Consider the following 14,336-nt stretch of genomic DNA (forward strand, 5'->3'; position numbering starts at 1 on the left):
AGTGTGGGGTATATCCCCCCAAAATCCCCCCAAAAGATAGTTTTTTCCAATAATATTGTACAATGGAACTGCAGAGGTTTGGGGACTAATTTACATGAATTACAGCTATTAGTCCAAGATTTCACACCTTCAGCGTTATGTCTCCAAGAGACATATTTAAAACAAACAGATGCATTTGACCTTCGTCATTTTAATGCATATCATTGTTTTTCACCTCTGGGTGATAGTCCCACTGGCGGATCATCCATTCTAGTCAAACAAAACGTTATTCAAAGCCCTGTTTCACTTAATACTAATATGCAGGCTGTTGCAGTGAGAATTATTTTACATGTAGCATTTACGCTATGCTCTCTTTATATTTCACCGTCTTCGGCTTTTGCCAAAACCGATCTTCAAGCTCTATATGATCAGCTCCCGAAGCCCTGTATTATAATGGGAGATTTAAATGACCACAACCCACTCTGGGGTAGTGTAAATACAAACACTAGAGGTAAATTGTTGGAGGACTTTTGTTCTGACAATGATTTATGTATTTATAATGATGGTTCCAACACATATTTACACCCTGGTACAGGGACTTATTCTGCTCTCGACTTGTCACTTACAAATTCAGAACTATTAAATGAATTCGAATGGTCAGTCCACGATGACCTCTGTGGAAGTGACCATTTTCCTACTATATTAAAAGCTGTAACTCCATCTGATGTTCCTCCATCATCAAGGCGGAATTTTACAAAGGCTAACTGGACTTTATATGAAACACTGTGTGCTGAAAAACTTAAAACCCGAACTTTTTGTTGATGTTCCTGATGCTATTAAATGTTTTACTGATGAACTGAATTCCATAGCTGATGAGTTTATACCAAATTCCTCTGTAGTTCAACACATAAGAAAACCATAGTTCAACGATGAGTGCAAACAAGCCAGGAAGGCAAGGAAAAAGGCAGAACATTATTTCCGTCGCCATCCTATGGTACATAATTTAGATAAATTTAAAATTTTAAATGCTAAAGCGCGGCGTACTTTTAAACAAAACAAACGCCAATCTTGGCAAAATTATGTGTCCAAAATAAATTCTCGGACACCCATGTCCAAGGTATGGAACATGGTCCAGAAAATCAAAGGTAAAGGTACTAAATCTACTGTCCATCATCTCAAACATGGAGATCAATTGCTTACTGATAAATCAGATATTGCTAATAAACTAGGTGAAACCCTTGCTAAACACTCTTCCTCTTCAAATTATGTACCAAAATTCCAGCAATATCAAAAACAAGAAGAAAAGAAAACTATTAATTTCAATTCTGATAATGGGGAAGATTATAATGAAACGTTTTCTATTCATGAACTCCATACTGCTCTTGATCAAGCTCATGACACTGCTACTGGAGCTGATAACATACATTATCAACTCCTGAAGCACTTACCAGAATCCTGCCTAGAAACTCTTCTCAATATTTTTGATGATATTTGGACATCGGGTAACTTTCCTCCCTCATGGCGTGATGCCATAGTAGTACCCATACCTAAACCTGGACGTGATCATACGGATCCATCCAATTATCGTCCGATTTCATTAACTAGCTGTGTTTGCAAGACCATGGAACGCATGATAAATAATCGACTAGTTTGGTACTTGGAAACAAATAACCTTATAACTGATATACAGTGTGGTTTCCGTAAAAACAGAAGTACTGTCGATCACTTAATGCATTTAGAATCATTTGTTAAAAATGCACTAATTAATAAACAACATGCTGTGTCTATCTTTTTTGATCTAGAAAAAGCAAATGACACAACCTGGAAATATGGTATTTTAAGAGACCTACATGACTACGGCTTGCGAGGTCGTTTACCTCAATTTATAGCAAATTTTTTAAATGACAGACAGTTTCAAGTTCGAGTGGGTTCTACCCTGTCTGATCATTACAATCAGGATCAGGGTGTTCCACAAGGCAGTATTTTGTCTGTCACACTTTTTAGCATAAAGATAAACAGTTTATCAAAAGTTTTAAACGATTCAATTGATGGATCGTTATTTGTGGATGATTTTAATATTTCTTGTCGTGGGAAAAATATGCATACTATTGAACGACAACTGCAGTTGTGTTTAAACAAAATAAATAAATGGTGTCTTGAAAACGGCTTTAAATTTTCTAAATCCAAAACTAACTGTATACATTTTTGCAGAAAATATAAACCACATAAGGACCCTGAACTATCTCTAGATGGCACTCCCATCAAAGTTGTAAAGGAGGCCAAGTTCTTGGGCCTAATCTTTGACTCCCATTTAACATTTCTGCCTCATATCAAGTCCCTTAAAACTAAATGCTTGAAGGCTCTTGACTTGTTGAAAGTTGTTTCCAACTCAAAGTGGGGAGGGGATCAAGCAACCCTCTTACACCTATATCGATCACTGGTCCGTTCGAAACTCGATTATGGCTCCATCGTATATGGTGGAACCTGCAAAAGCAACCTTAAACTTCTTGATTCTGTCCACCATCAAGGCTTAAGACTTTGCCTTGGGTCTTTCAGAACTTCACCTATTGATAGTCTCTACGTTGAGGCCGATGAACCATCTCTTACTCAACGTCGTATAAAATTGTCTTTACAATACATTACTAAATTATATTCTAATGAATCTAACCCTGCCTATAACTGTGTGTTCAATCCCCTTTATGAGGATTTGTATAACAAAAAGTCTTCTCTTGTTCCACCTCTTGGGCACAGAATTAAACCATTTATTTCTTCTGCCGGTATTGAGCTGGAAAGTATATCGCCTTCCCGTCTTCTTTCTTCTCCTCCTTGGCAGTTGGTTAGGTCACAAGTTGACCTAACATTAACATTTTTTTAAAAATCAGAAACAAATGACTTACAATATAAACAAGAATATCATCAATTAAAGCATAAATATAACAATTACAAACCCTTATTTACAGATGGGTCCAAGGACGGTGGCGCAGTGGCTTGTGCCACTGTCATTGGATCCAGAACAATATCTTCTAGATTACCAGATAATAGTTCTATTTTTACAGCTGAAGCTAACGCCATATTAACAGCTCTCAAATATATTCAAAGACACCCGAAACGTAAACAATATATAATCTATTCCGATTCTCTTTCTTGCCTTCAGGCTATTAAAAATATTTCTTGCAAACATCCACTTTTAATAGAAATTATTGAATTGTATAATGATCTTGCTACTGGCCAATACGACATCGTCTTTTGTTGGTTACCCAGCCATGTAGGCATTTCTGGTAACACACTGGCTGACCTTGCTGCTAAAGCAGCACTCAACAAATCTGTGACACCACTTCTTATTCCTTATAGTGATTACAAAGCCACCATTAGATCCTATATCCGTGATCTGATGCAAAAGAAGTGGGACACCCAAGTGGGTATCAATAAATTACATGAGACAAAACCTCACATTGGTTATACCCACTTGGGTTGTCAGTCCAGATTTGAAGAGGTTATTTTGCGACGATGTTGTGTTGGCCACACTAGATACACTCATGCGTACCTGTTAAAAGGTGAAGATCCTCCATTTTGTATCCCTTGTGATGAGAGAGTCACGGTCAAGCATATTGTGCTTGACTGTGTTGAATTCTCCATCACAAGGGATAAGTATTTTACAGTTAAAACAATTAAGGATCTTTTTACCAGCGTTAATTCTCATTTAATGATAGGTTTTTTAAAAGAAATTGATTTTTTGGTTGAATTTTGAATAATATGTTTCTGTAAATAGATGTATTTTAATGACTGGTAGTTTGAATTAGTAACTTGAATTGTTGGTGGCTGTACCCTCAAAGGGGGTTGAAGTATTGTAAAATTATTGTCCTCCTGAGAGGGTACGTAAGTCCACAAACATACAAAGTAAATTCTAAATTTCCACGTTTTTAATGGTAGTATAAGTGTATTTTTATTGTATGGCTAGATTTCCGAAATTGCTGACGGCTGAGGGGATGATGTAAATCCAGCTAGGGTCCATGCAGGTAGCAAAAGTACTGTAAGTCCCCATGGTCCCTAGTATGGTGATCTACCTTCTGTTGTTGGCAATCTATAGCCCGGTTTTATATTGTATTGCCCTCTATAGATAAATTGTGTTAGGCATAGCTACTAGTTTTACATTCATTTCTGTGATGTTCTAGTTGCTTTACTGTACCTCGTCGACTGATTGTTATAATACTCATATATTCCATTTTAATGTTCCGTTCCCGTCACGATATGGCTGAAATATTGCCAATGTGACATTAAATTTTAACTCACTCACTCACACTCACTCACTCTTGATTTCCATGGAAACAATTCAAACTTAGTCTATAAAGTCATTAAGTAACTGTCAGATGATTTGTCCTTTCAAATATGTGGGGGCCGGGGGGATATGTCATCTTCTGATGACTCTTGTGATTTATTATTATCTCGGTTTCCATGGAAACATTTAGGACAAAAAATTTCTCAAAAGTTATAGGTGTGTTTCGTTTCCAGAGCAGAACTCAAAAAACTTCTAAATATCTGTCAGTAAACCATGGTAGCACAACTCGAAAACCATTTCATACCTTTCAACAGATCAACTGCATGTTGCTGTACTGGAGTTTGCCAGTATCCATTTGGCCACCATCTGGTCATATGCCAACGGATTTGTGGGTTGTGCACTGTACATTAGAGGTCTGCAACACAAATAGTCTGCACACAAAGCTTCAAGGTTTTTACACCCGATCACAGTTGGGCTCGATCCTGACACCTCAACCTCGCTGGGTCACTAGCCTGGCACCTTAGCCAGCTCACCTACCATACCCCCTGTAACTATTCTTTTAAATATTTGGGGGCCAGGGGAATATGTCAGCTTCTGATGACCCTTGTTTCATTGTGGTTGTGACATGATGCTGATTACCACTTTTCCAAGATATAAATCATCAATAATTTGGAAGAACAACAAGTGTATAGGTTAGATGTAAAGTATTTTTATAGTCCTCCTTTTTGGAAGCAATGATATTTGAATCCAGCAATCCAGCAGGACAAACAGACTTTTTCTGTAGGCTGGTGCATTGGATCATAGACACATTTTGGTCAGTGTCCAACACTGTAAGTAGTGCAGCAGCATCAACATGCACATGCTATGTAAGTTAAGGCTTGCTAAAATTATTTGGAGTGCAGAAGTCAACAGTAATCATCATGCTCCTGTATTTTTGTACTAAGGTTTAGTATGTACAAACCATGTTTAATTTGGAACACATTTTTCAGCCAGGACTATCATGGACATATATGATTAATAGTCATTCTTCTTTAGTCAACACATTATATACGTTGAGATAGAAAAATGTTATCACTAAATATACTGCCAGTGCCCTGTTGCCATTACCTGTGCATTGTAAGGAAGTCTGTCTTCTTCATGCACTAGGCTGTTGTGTTCGGGAGTTTGAATCAAACTTGGTGCTGGTGTGTTTCAACACCCTTGCTTTTTGCTGTTTTTGACAATGTTTCTTTTCACTCAAGCTCAACGAATATTGAATTTTATTTAAAGTGACCATTAAGCACACAAAAACTTACATTTATCTAAGAGTATAAATGACTTCACCATGATTCAGTTTATATATATGACTATCAAATTTTGTGATGTTCCCACATTCTTTTTTTTTTGTTGTTGTTGTTGTATATAATGAACAATATACAATTAAGGAAGAGTCAGTTTTTGAATAGTATGTCCTTGTACCTAAAATGTATTTTTTCACATCCATAGCTAAGCCAGTCATGGTACATGAACATGTCAGTAAATATGGATTAGTATCTGTGGCTTTTGCACTGAATGTGTTTCGCTACTCTTGTTCATTTTCAGTAAATTTTATAACATTATTAACATCAATCACATAATGTGAGATAAAAAAAAAAGAATGGTAAACATGACATTATTTATTACTATACCTCTCCATATAGCTTAGATATTGTTGAGTGTGGCATTTGATAACAACAACAAAAAATAAACAAAAACATGTGAAATACAATTGAGCCTAATGATTGATATTGATACATTTCAGGCACAACCTGAAATAAAGAAAAGTAAGGAAGTCGCAGTGGCTGATCCGTCTAGACAGCTGACTTTGTGTTCTGGCGATTAGGGTGCAGATTCAAGTCCCAGGTGGGACTCAACCAAAAAAGTAGTAGAATTTGTACTTTACTAAGAAAGTGTAATCCCAAATATGACATACATTACATCTGATCACTTCCTAAATGGCAGTGTAATCACAATCAGTTATGCCTTGATATGGGAACAATAAGTCAAACTCAATATTCCCTATCTCAGGGAAAGGTAGTTGACAAATATCAAATAAAATATGTGTGATCTGATATGAGATATCAAATGTGATTTTTATGGTCATATGTAAATTTTAGTCACAGATGCATCTTCCTGATGCCTGATATAAAGGAAATTATTGTTGATGTAATTATTACTGAGACAGATACACAGAAAAGATGTATTTGACTTGCAAGTTTCCACTGGTGAGGCAGTATATGCTCAGCTTTCTGTGAACCCTTAGTACCAATACTATATGCCATAGTAACAATCAGACAATTCCCTCGGCTCTGTAGTGGCATGGCTAATGACATATTTGTCATTTTTCCATTCAGTGAGTAAATGTATTTGACAGTTCAAAGGCTTCTGACAGATTTTAGCCGTAATTGTCCAATAAGACATTTTTATGTTTGATGTTTAATTCATTATATTTTTCTCATATTTTCCTCCCTTCACGTTATCATGACATTAAAACCAAATGTTTTTATTAATGATTAACTTCTTATGTTCACAGGTTGTTCACCATTCATCCCATGTTGGGTTGATCCCCTAGTCCAGATCAACAATTTGCAGACAGCATGGAATTCAGTTGATGTCTACTCTTGCTCTCAAGTGAGTTGAATTTCTAGATTTAACATTTACTTAGGGTAATTCATGCACCCACTTGCCATTGATTTTAAAGGCATTATTCCATTTTGGGTGACAGTCATGTGACCAATAAAAAAGTTAAAAATCTGTAAAAAATAGAAGTCTTGGGCAAGTACATTGAAAAGTTAATGACAAGTTTGAAATGCAATTTGGTATCATCAGCCCAGAGAACATGTCCAAATTCCCTAAACTGTAGATTTTAAAGGCATTATTCCATTTTGGGTCTCAGTCATGTGACGAATAAAAAAGTTAAAAATCTGTAAAAAATAGAAGTCTTGAGCAAGTACATTGAAAAGTTAATGACAATTTTGAAATGCAATTTGGTATCATCAGCCCAGAGAACATGTCCAAATTCCCTAAACTGTAGATTTTAAAGGCATTATTCCATTTTGGGTGACAGTCATGTGACCAATAAAAAAGTTAAAAATCTGTAAAAAATAGAAGTCTTGGGCAAGTACATTGAAAAGTTAATGACAAGTTTGAAATGCAATTTGGTATCATCAGCCCAGAGAACATGTCCAAATTCCCTAAACTGTAGATTTTAAAGGCATTATTCCATTTTGGGTCTCAGTCATGTGACGAATAAAAAAGTTAAAAATCTGTAAAAAATAGAAGTCTTGAGCAAGTACATTGAAAAGTTAATGACAAGTTTGAAATGCAATTTGGTATCATCAGCCCAAAGAACATGTCCAAATTCCTTAAACTGTAGATTTTAAAGGCATTATTCCATTTTTCGTGACAGTCATGTGACCAATAAAAAAGTTAAAAATCTGTTAAAAAATAGAAGTCTTGAGCAAGTACATTGAAAAGTTAATGACAAGTTTGAAATGCAATTTGGTATCATCAGCCCAGAGAACATGTCCAAATTCCCTAAACTGTAGATTTTAAAGGCATTATTCCATTTTGGGTGACAGTCATGTGACGAATAAAAAAGATAAAAATCTGTAAAAAATAGAAGTCTTGAGCAAGTACATTGAAAAGTTAATGACAAGTTTGAAATGCAATTTGGTATCATCAGCCCAAAGAACATGTCCAAATTCCTTAAACTGTAGATTTTAAAGGCATTATTCCATTTTGGGTGACAGTCATGTGACCAATAAAAAAGTTAAAAATCTGTAAAAAATAGAAGTCTTGAGCAAGTACATTGAAAAGTTAATGACAAGTTTGAAATGCAATTTGGTATCATCAGCCCAGAGAACATGTCCAAATTCCCTAAACTGTAGATTTTAAAGGCATTATTCCATTTTGGGTGACAGTCATGTGATGAATAAAAAAGTTAAAAATCTGTAAAAAATAGAAGTGTTGAGCAAGTACATTGAAAAGTTAATGACAAGTTTGAAATGCAATTTGGTATCATCAGCCCAGAGAACATGTCCAAATTCCTTAAACTGTAGATTTTAAAGGCATTATTCCATTTTTGGTCTCAGTCATGTGACCAATAAAAAAGTTAAAAATCTGTTAAAAAATAGAAGTCTTGAGCAAGTACATTGAAAAGTTAATGACAAGTTTGAAATGCAATTTGGTATCATCAGCCCAGAGAACATGTCCAAATTCCCTAAACTGTAGATTTTAAAGGCATTATTCCATTTTGGGTGACAGTCATGTGACGAATAAAAAAGATAAAAATCTGTAAAAAATAGAAGTCTTGAGCAAGTACATTGAAAAGTTAATGACAAGTTTGAAATGCAATTTGGTATCATCAGCCCAGAGAACATGTCCAAATTCCTTAAACTGTAGATTTTAAAGGCATTATTCCATTTTTGGTGACAGTCATGTGACGAATAAAAAAGTTAAAAATCTGTAAAAAATAGAAGTGTTGAGCAAGTACATTGAAAAGTTAATGACAAGTTTGAAATGCAATTTGGTATCATCAGCCCAAAGAACATGTCCAAATTCCCTAAACTGTAGATTTTAAAGGCATTATTCCATTTTTGGTGACAGTCATGTGACCAATAAAAAAGTTAAAAATCTGTAAAAAATAGAAGTCTTGAGCAAGTACATTGAAAAGTTAATGACAAGTTTGAAATGCAATTTGGTATCATCAGCCCAGAGAACATGTCCAAATTCCCTAAACTGTAGATTTTAAAGGCATTATTCCATTTTTGGTCTCAGTCATGTGACCAATAAAAAATATAAAAATCTGTAAAAAATAGAAGTCTTGAGCAAGTTCATTGAAAAGTTAATGACAAGTTTGAAATGCAATTTGGTATCATCAGCCCAGAGAACATGTCCAAATTCCTTAAACTGTAGATTTTAAAGGCATTATTCCATTTTTGGTGACAGTCATGTGACGAATAAAAAAGTTAAAAATCTGTAAAAAATAGAAGTGTTGAGCAAGTACAATGAAAAGTTAATGACAAGTTTGAAATGCAATTTGGTATCATCAGCCCAGAGAACATGTCCAAATTCCCTAAACTGTAGAATTTAAAGGCATTATTCCATTTTTCGTGACAGTCATGTGACGAATAAAAAAGTTAAAAATCTGTAAAAAATAGAAGTCTTGAGTAAGTAACCTGGGATGTTAATGACAATTTTGAAATGCAAAGCATTGTATGCCCTTTGCATAAATCAGGTGATAAAACAGATCCGAACAACTACAGAGGAATTTCACTGATCAACTCCTTATGCAAGATTTTAACCTCTATAGTAGACAATAGACTGAAATATTGGTGTGATAATAGTAATAAAATCTCAGAATCACAGGCTGGATTCAGACATAACTATTCAACAACAGATCATATTTTCACCCTTCAAGCTATGGTCACTAAATATCTGTCAAAGAAAAATGGAAGGTTCTACTGTCTTTTTATTGACTTCTCCAAGGCCTTTGACTCTATTAACCACAAATTACTTTTTGAGTGTTTGAAAGAAAAGGGTATAAAAGGAAAATTTCTCAGATTTATTATTAACATGTATTCTACACTCTGTGCTTGTGTAAGAACTGATTCGGGGTTATCACCATATTTTAAATGCAATATTGGTACCCGTCAAGGATGCACGTTGAGTCCACAGATCTTTATTTTATTCATAAATAAACTTGCTCAAATGCTGGAGGAAGAAGGTGGAAGGGGTGTCTTTATATCAACTCATATTCCTGATGTATATTCTCTGCTTTTTGCTGATGATGTATCAACTGTATCAGACACTGCCCTACAACTACAAAAGAAAATTAATGTTGTTGAAAAATTCTGTACAGCTACGGGAATGAGAATCAATTTGAACAAGTCCAAAATTATTGTTTTTAGAAATGGGGGTCCTCTTCGTTCTTATGAGAAATGGTTTTTAAATGGTGAACAAATAGAAGTTGTAAATATGTACAGATATCTTGGGATTGTGTTCACTCCTAAGCTGTCATGGACTAAAGCACAATCATGTTTAGCAGCTCAAGCAAGCAAAGCTATGTTCTCCATCTATAATTACCAAAAACATTTTGGATCTATTAATCACAAGGACTATTTAAAATATTTGACTCCATGATTACTCCTATTCTGTGTTATGGATCAGAGATTTGGGGAACCACTTACTGTAGATATATTGAAGCTGTACATATTAAGTTCTGTAAGACTTTTCTCAAAATCAGCAGGTATACCAATAATAGCATGGCTCTTGGAGAGTGTGGCAGACCCCCACTGCAATACCATTATACCTCTAGATCAATAATGTACTGGTGCAGACTGCTGCAGCTACAACACCATAGACTTCCTTATCAAGCCTACTCAGATCTCTTGATGATAACAATAAATCTACCTGGGCTTCACACATAAGACAAATACTTTTTCAATATGGTTTTGGATTTGTATGGATCTCACAGGATATTGGTTGTATAAAAACATTTATATCTATTTTTAAGCAACGATTTTATGACTGCTTCCTCCAACATTGGCATTCTGCACTTGAGTCTTCATCAAAATGTAAATACTATTCACAATTTAAATCTTTACTTAATGTTGAACACTACTTGTCCTCAGACCTCCTACCATATCAACGGAAAGTTCTAGCAATGTTTCGCTGTAGCAACTTTAGATTAGCAGTGGAAACCGGTCGCTATACAAATACACCATATGATCAACGTCTCTGCCTCTACTGTCACTCTGCTGGTTTGAACTATGTCGAAGATGAGTTTCATGTCCTCCTTATCTGTAGCAAATACTCAGAAATAAGAAATAAGTGTTTCACAACCCAGCAGACCCATCCTCCTACAATTGAAACCTTTGTACGTTTACTTACCTGCACCAACATTAAATGTCTTAAATCATTAACTACATTCCTCTCCACTGTATTAAAACTAAGAAGTAAATCCATTACATCAACAAACTGACCATGTACTTCAACCATTACTCTACACCTAGCATGTATATATTATATATTTTTGCATGATATTGTATTATGGGCCAGTGGCCTACATTACTGAATAAAAAATGTCTGTCTGTCTGTCATGCAATTTGGTATCATCAGCCCAGAGAACATGTCCAAATTCCCTAAACTGTAGATTTTAAAGGCATTATTCCATTTTGGGTGACAGTCATGTGACGAATAAAAAAGTTAAAAATCTGTAAAAAATAGAAGTCTTGAGCAAGTACACTGGGATGTTAATGACAAGTTTGAAATGCAATTTGGTATCATCAGCCCAAAGAACATGTCCAAATTCCCTAAACTGTAGATTTTAAAGGCATTATTCCATTTTGGGTGACAGTCATGTGACGAATAAAAAAGTTAAAAATCTGTAAAAAATAGAAGTCTTGAGCAAGTACAGTGGGAAGTTAATGACAAGTTTGAAATGCAATTTGGTATCATCAGCCCAGAGAACATGTCCAAATTCCATAATCTGTAAATCTTAAAGGCCTTAATTCATTATATTGTTAAGGTCATGTGACAAATGAAATTGTTCATAATCTCTAAAAATTTGAACTATTGACTAGGTAGAATCACAACTTCTTAACAAGTATGAAATGCTGTTTACTGTAATAAGCTTAGAGAACATCTTCAAAATTCCATAAACTGTAGGTGTTAAGGGCATTTGTTGGCTAGTGTTCAAGTCAACAAGGTAGTTCAAGTCAACTGGTGTTCCAGCAGGACATGTGATGCATTCCAGTAACTTGCCATGATGTATTTTCTGCCCTGTCAAAAAAACTATCCTTTTCTGTTCTTTTGTACTCATAAATGGTCATTTGTTTTGTAATGCAATATTTCCAGAAGGTTCCAGTTGCTACATGCATATATTTTTATATTTTAAAATAGTGAAAATAGCTATGTTTTGTAGGATGAGCATTAGGAAGTGCCATCAGGTAACTGGCTCTGTTGTCATATTTTGCCATTGATCACATACGTAAGTGAGCTTTGATTGCTGTGCATATTGTTTTTATACATCATAAAAATAATACATTTCTTTTTTTACTTCAGATCAGCCACAGATGTATGTTGGGTGCTGGGGTATAAGAATCAATTGCATTTATTCTGATGGATGTGAAGAAAACAGCAATGAAGAAGTTGACCAGAATGCAAATGAACAGGATTTGATGCTGACGAATTTCTAGCAACAGGTGTCCACATCACTGTACATGACAGTACAAGTGATGACGGTTACTTTGATGGACTACATTTATGATTAGAGTCTGGTGGTTAATTTTAGTGTATGCTGCATGTAGTAAACATTGGAATAGTAAAGTTATACCATATTTCATGAACTGGACTGTTGCTCTCATTAAAACTGACTTTTGTGATAGTTTGTTTTTGATTAAGGCTGCACATAACTGCAACCATGTGTTGTCTGCATGTCTACTGGGAAAGCATGTTAAACTGTTTCCCTTTGCCAGAAACAAAAAAGTTGTGAAAAATGAAATTCATGATATATGCAGAAGTCTGATATATATGACATGTGATGCTATGTCTTACTATCTAATAAGTATGCTGTAAGTTTTAGAAACAAGAAAATCATCCCTTCGTAAAATATTCAGCTTTGTGAGTTATATTTGCTCCATATTTTGTTTCTGTTGGCCTTTTTGTGACAGGTAGCTTCCTATCATGAGTTCGTAACAAAATAGTGGTAGCTAAGCTCTTGCAAATACAAAGGGTATAATGTTCAGTGTCATAGAATTGTAAATGCCATATACTGACACATTCATTGTTGGTTAGCCAATGGCATTACTTGTTTGTTGGATTCTTTTTGACAGACATAAAGGTATGTGTGTATACCAACTTAATGACTTTAGTACTACATATCATTATGTTTAACATGGTATTCTTCAAGTCTACTACTTGGGAAGATATGCAGCACTGTTTTGTTTTGTAATAAAACACCTTCAACAAAATTGATTTCTTTTGTCATTTTATGGGAGAATGTGACAATGGTTATGTTTTACCTGGTCAGCTGACGCTGTACAACTTTTCTGAATACACAGACAAGTAACACCATGATTTGGACAGAAAATGTCCACTGTGACATGTTCACCGAGAACATGATTCAGCTGTCAGTGTTCAGCTGCATTTATAGGATGCCACAGATATTGGCTTTACTCTTACCTCAATGCAAATATTTACAATTGATATCCTTGATTGTGATGTGACTGGTATGATATGAGGCATCATAAACAACTACCTGTCATTTTACACTTTATTCATATTTTCAAAAGCTGTCCCAAACATGTAAACTTCTGATGTCTTAAGAGTCACATGTGCATGTGGTACCTTTTGTAAACTGTACTAAAGGTGTCCTTAAAAAAGTGCTTCTCATGATGTATAAGCACACCTATATATCAAGTTTATTATTAAAGAACATGACACATAACCCAAGCATTGATCACCAAACACCAAATTCAGTTCCAACACTGGGAAAGTCTGCGAACAACCCACCACACTGCTGAAAGTGTGTGTATGGTTTTACTTCACTTGTAGCAATATTCCAGCAATATCACGATGGGGAACACTGGACTTGGGTCTCATGATGAGCAAACACTTTATAAACACCCATGCTAAAGGAGTAGAATTCATGCTCTCAAATTTTCTTCAGGTACATGCTCACCCATACTGCTTTGTGGAAACAAAACAGGCTCAGTGCTGAGGAAAATGTATAGATTTTATATATTCTTTGATTTTATGAATTTCCAGGAATCACTGACTGATTATATAAACTGTAATTATGACTTGACAACAACAACACACCATTTCCATGTCAAACTCTTTAATACAACGATACATAACTGATACAGTGTAATAAATGTACAGTGGTAAACATGTACAAGGAGTGCTTTCATTGATTTTGTCCATGCCAACCCTAGACTTACTTTGGTGTCATAAAGAACATCATCACCCCGCCCCAGCGGTAAATTATCAACGGTACCGTACATAATTACGATTGATTTCTTAACAAACATTGGGACATGTCTTTATTTTCCGTAGT

The 14,336-nt window shown here is 35.1% G+C and overlaps 1 long non-coding RNA gene across 1 annotated transcript; it reads left to right on the forward strand.

Moving 5' to 3' along the window:
- The first annotated feature begins 6,806 nt into the window (after window positions 1-6,806).
- On the forward strand, window positions 6,807-13,248 carry LOC137296857 (uncharacterized). The gene is made up of 2 exons (XR_010957671.1): window positions 6,807-6,904; window positions 12,341-13,248. It is a non-coding gene; the product is annotated as an uncharacterized lncRNA (long non-coding RNA).
- The last annotated feature ends 1,088 nt before the right edge of the window (window positions 13,249-14,336 follow it).

This window comes from Haliotis asinina, chromosome 9, assembly GCF_037392515.1.
Source record: "Haliotis asinina isolate JCU_RB_2024 chromosome 9, JCU_Hal_asi_v2, whole genome shotgun sequence".
In the NCBI taxonomy this organism is placed as follows: domain Eukaryota; kingdom Metazoa; phylum Mollusca; class Gastropoda; order Lepetellida; family Haliotidae; genus Haliotis; species Haliotis asinina.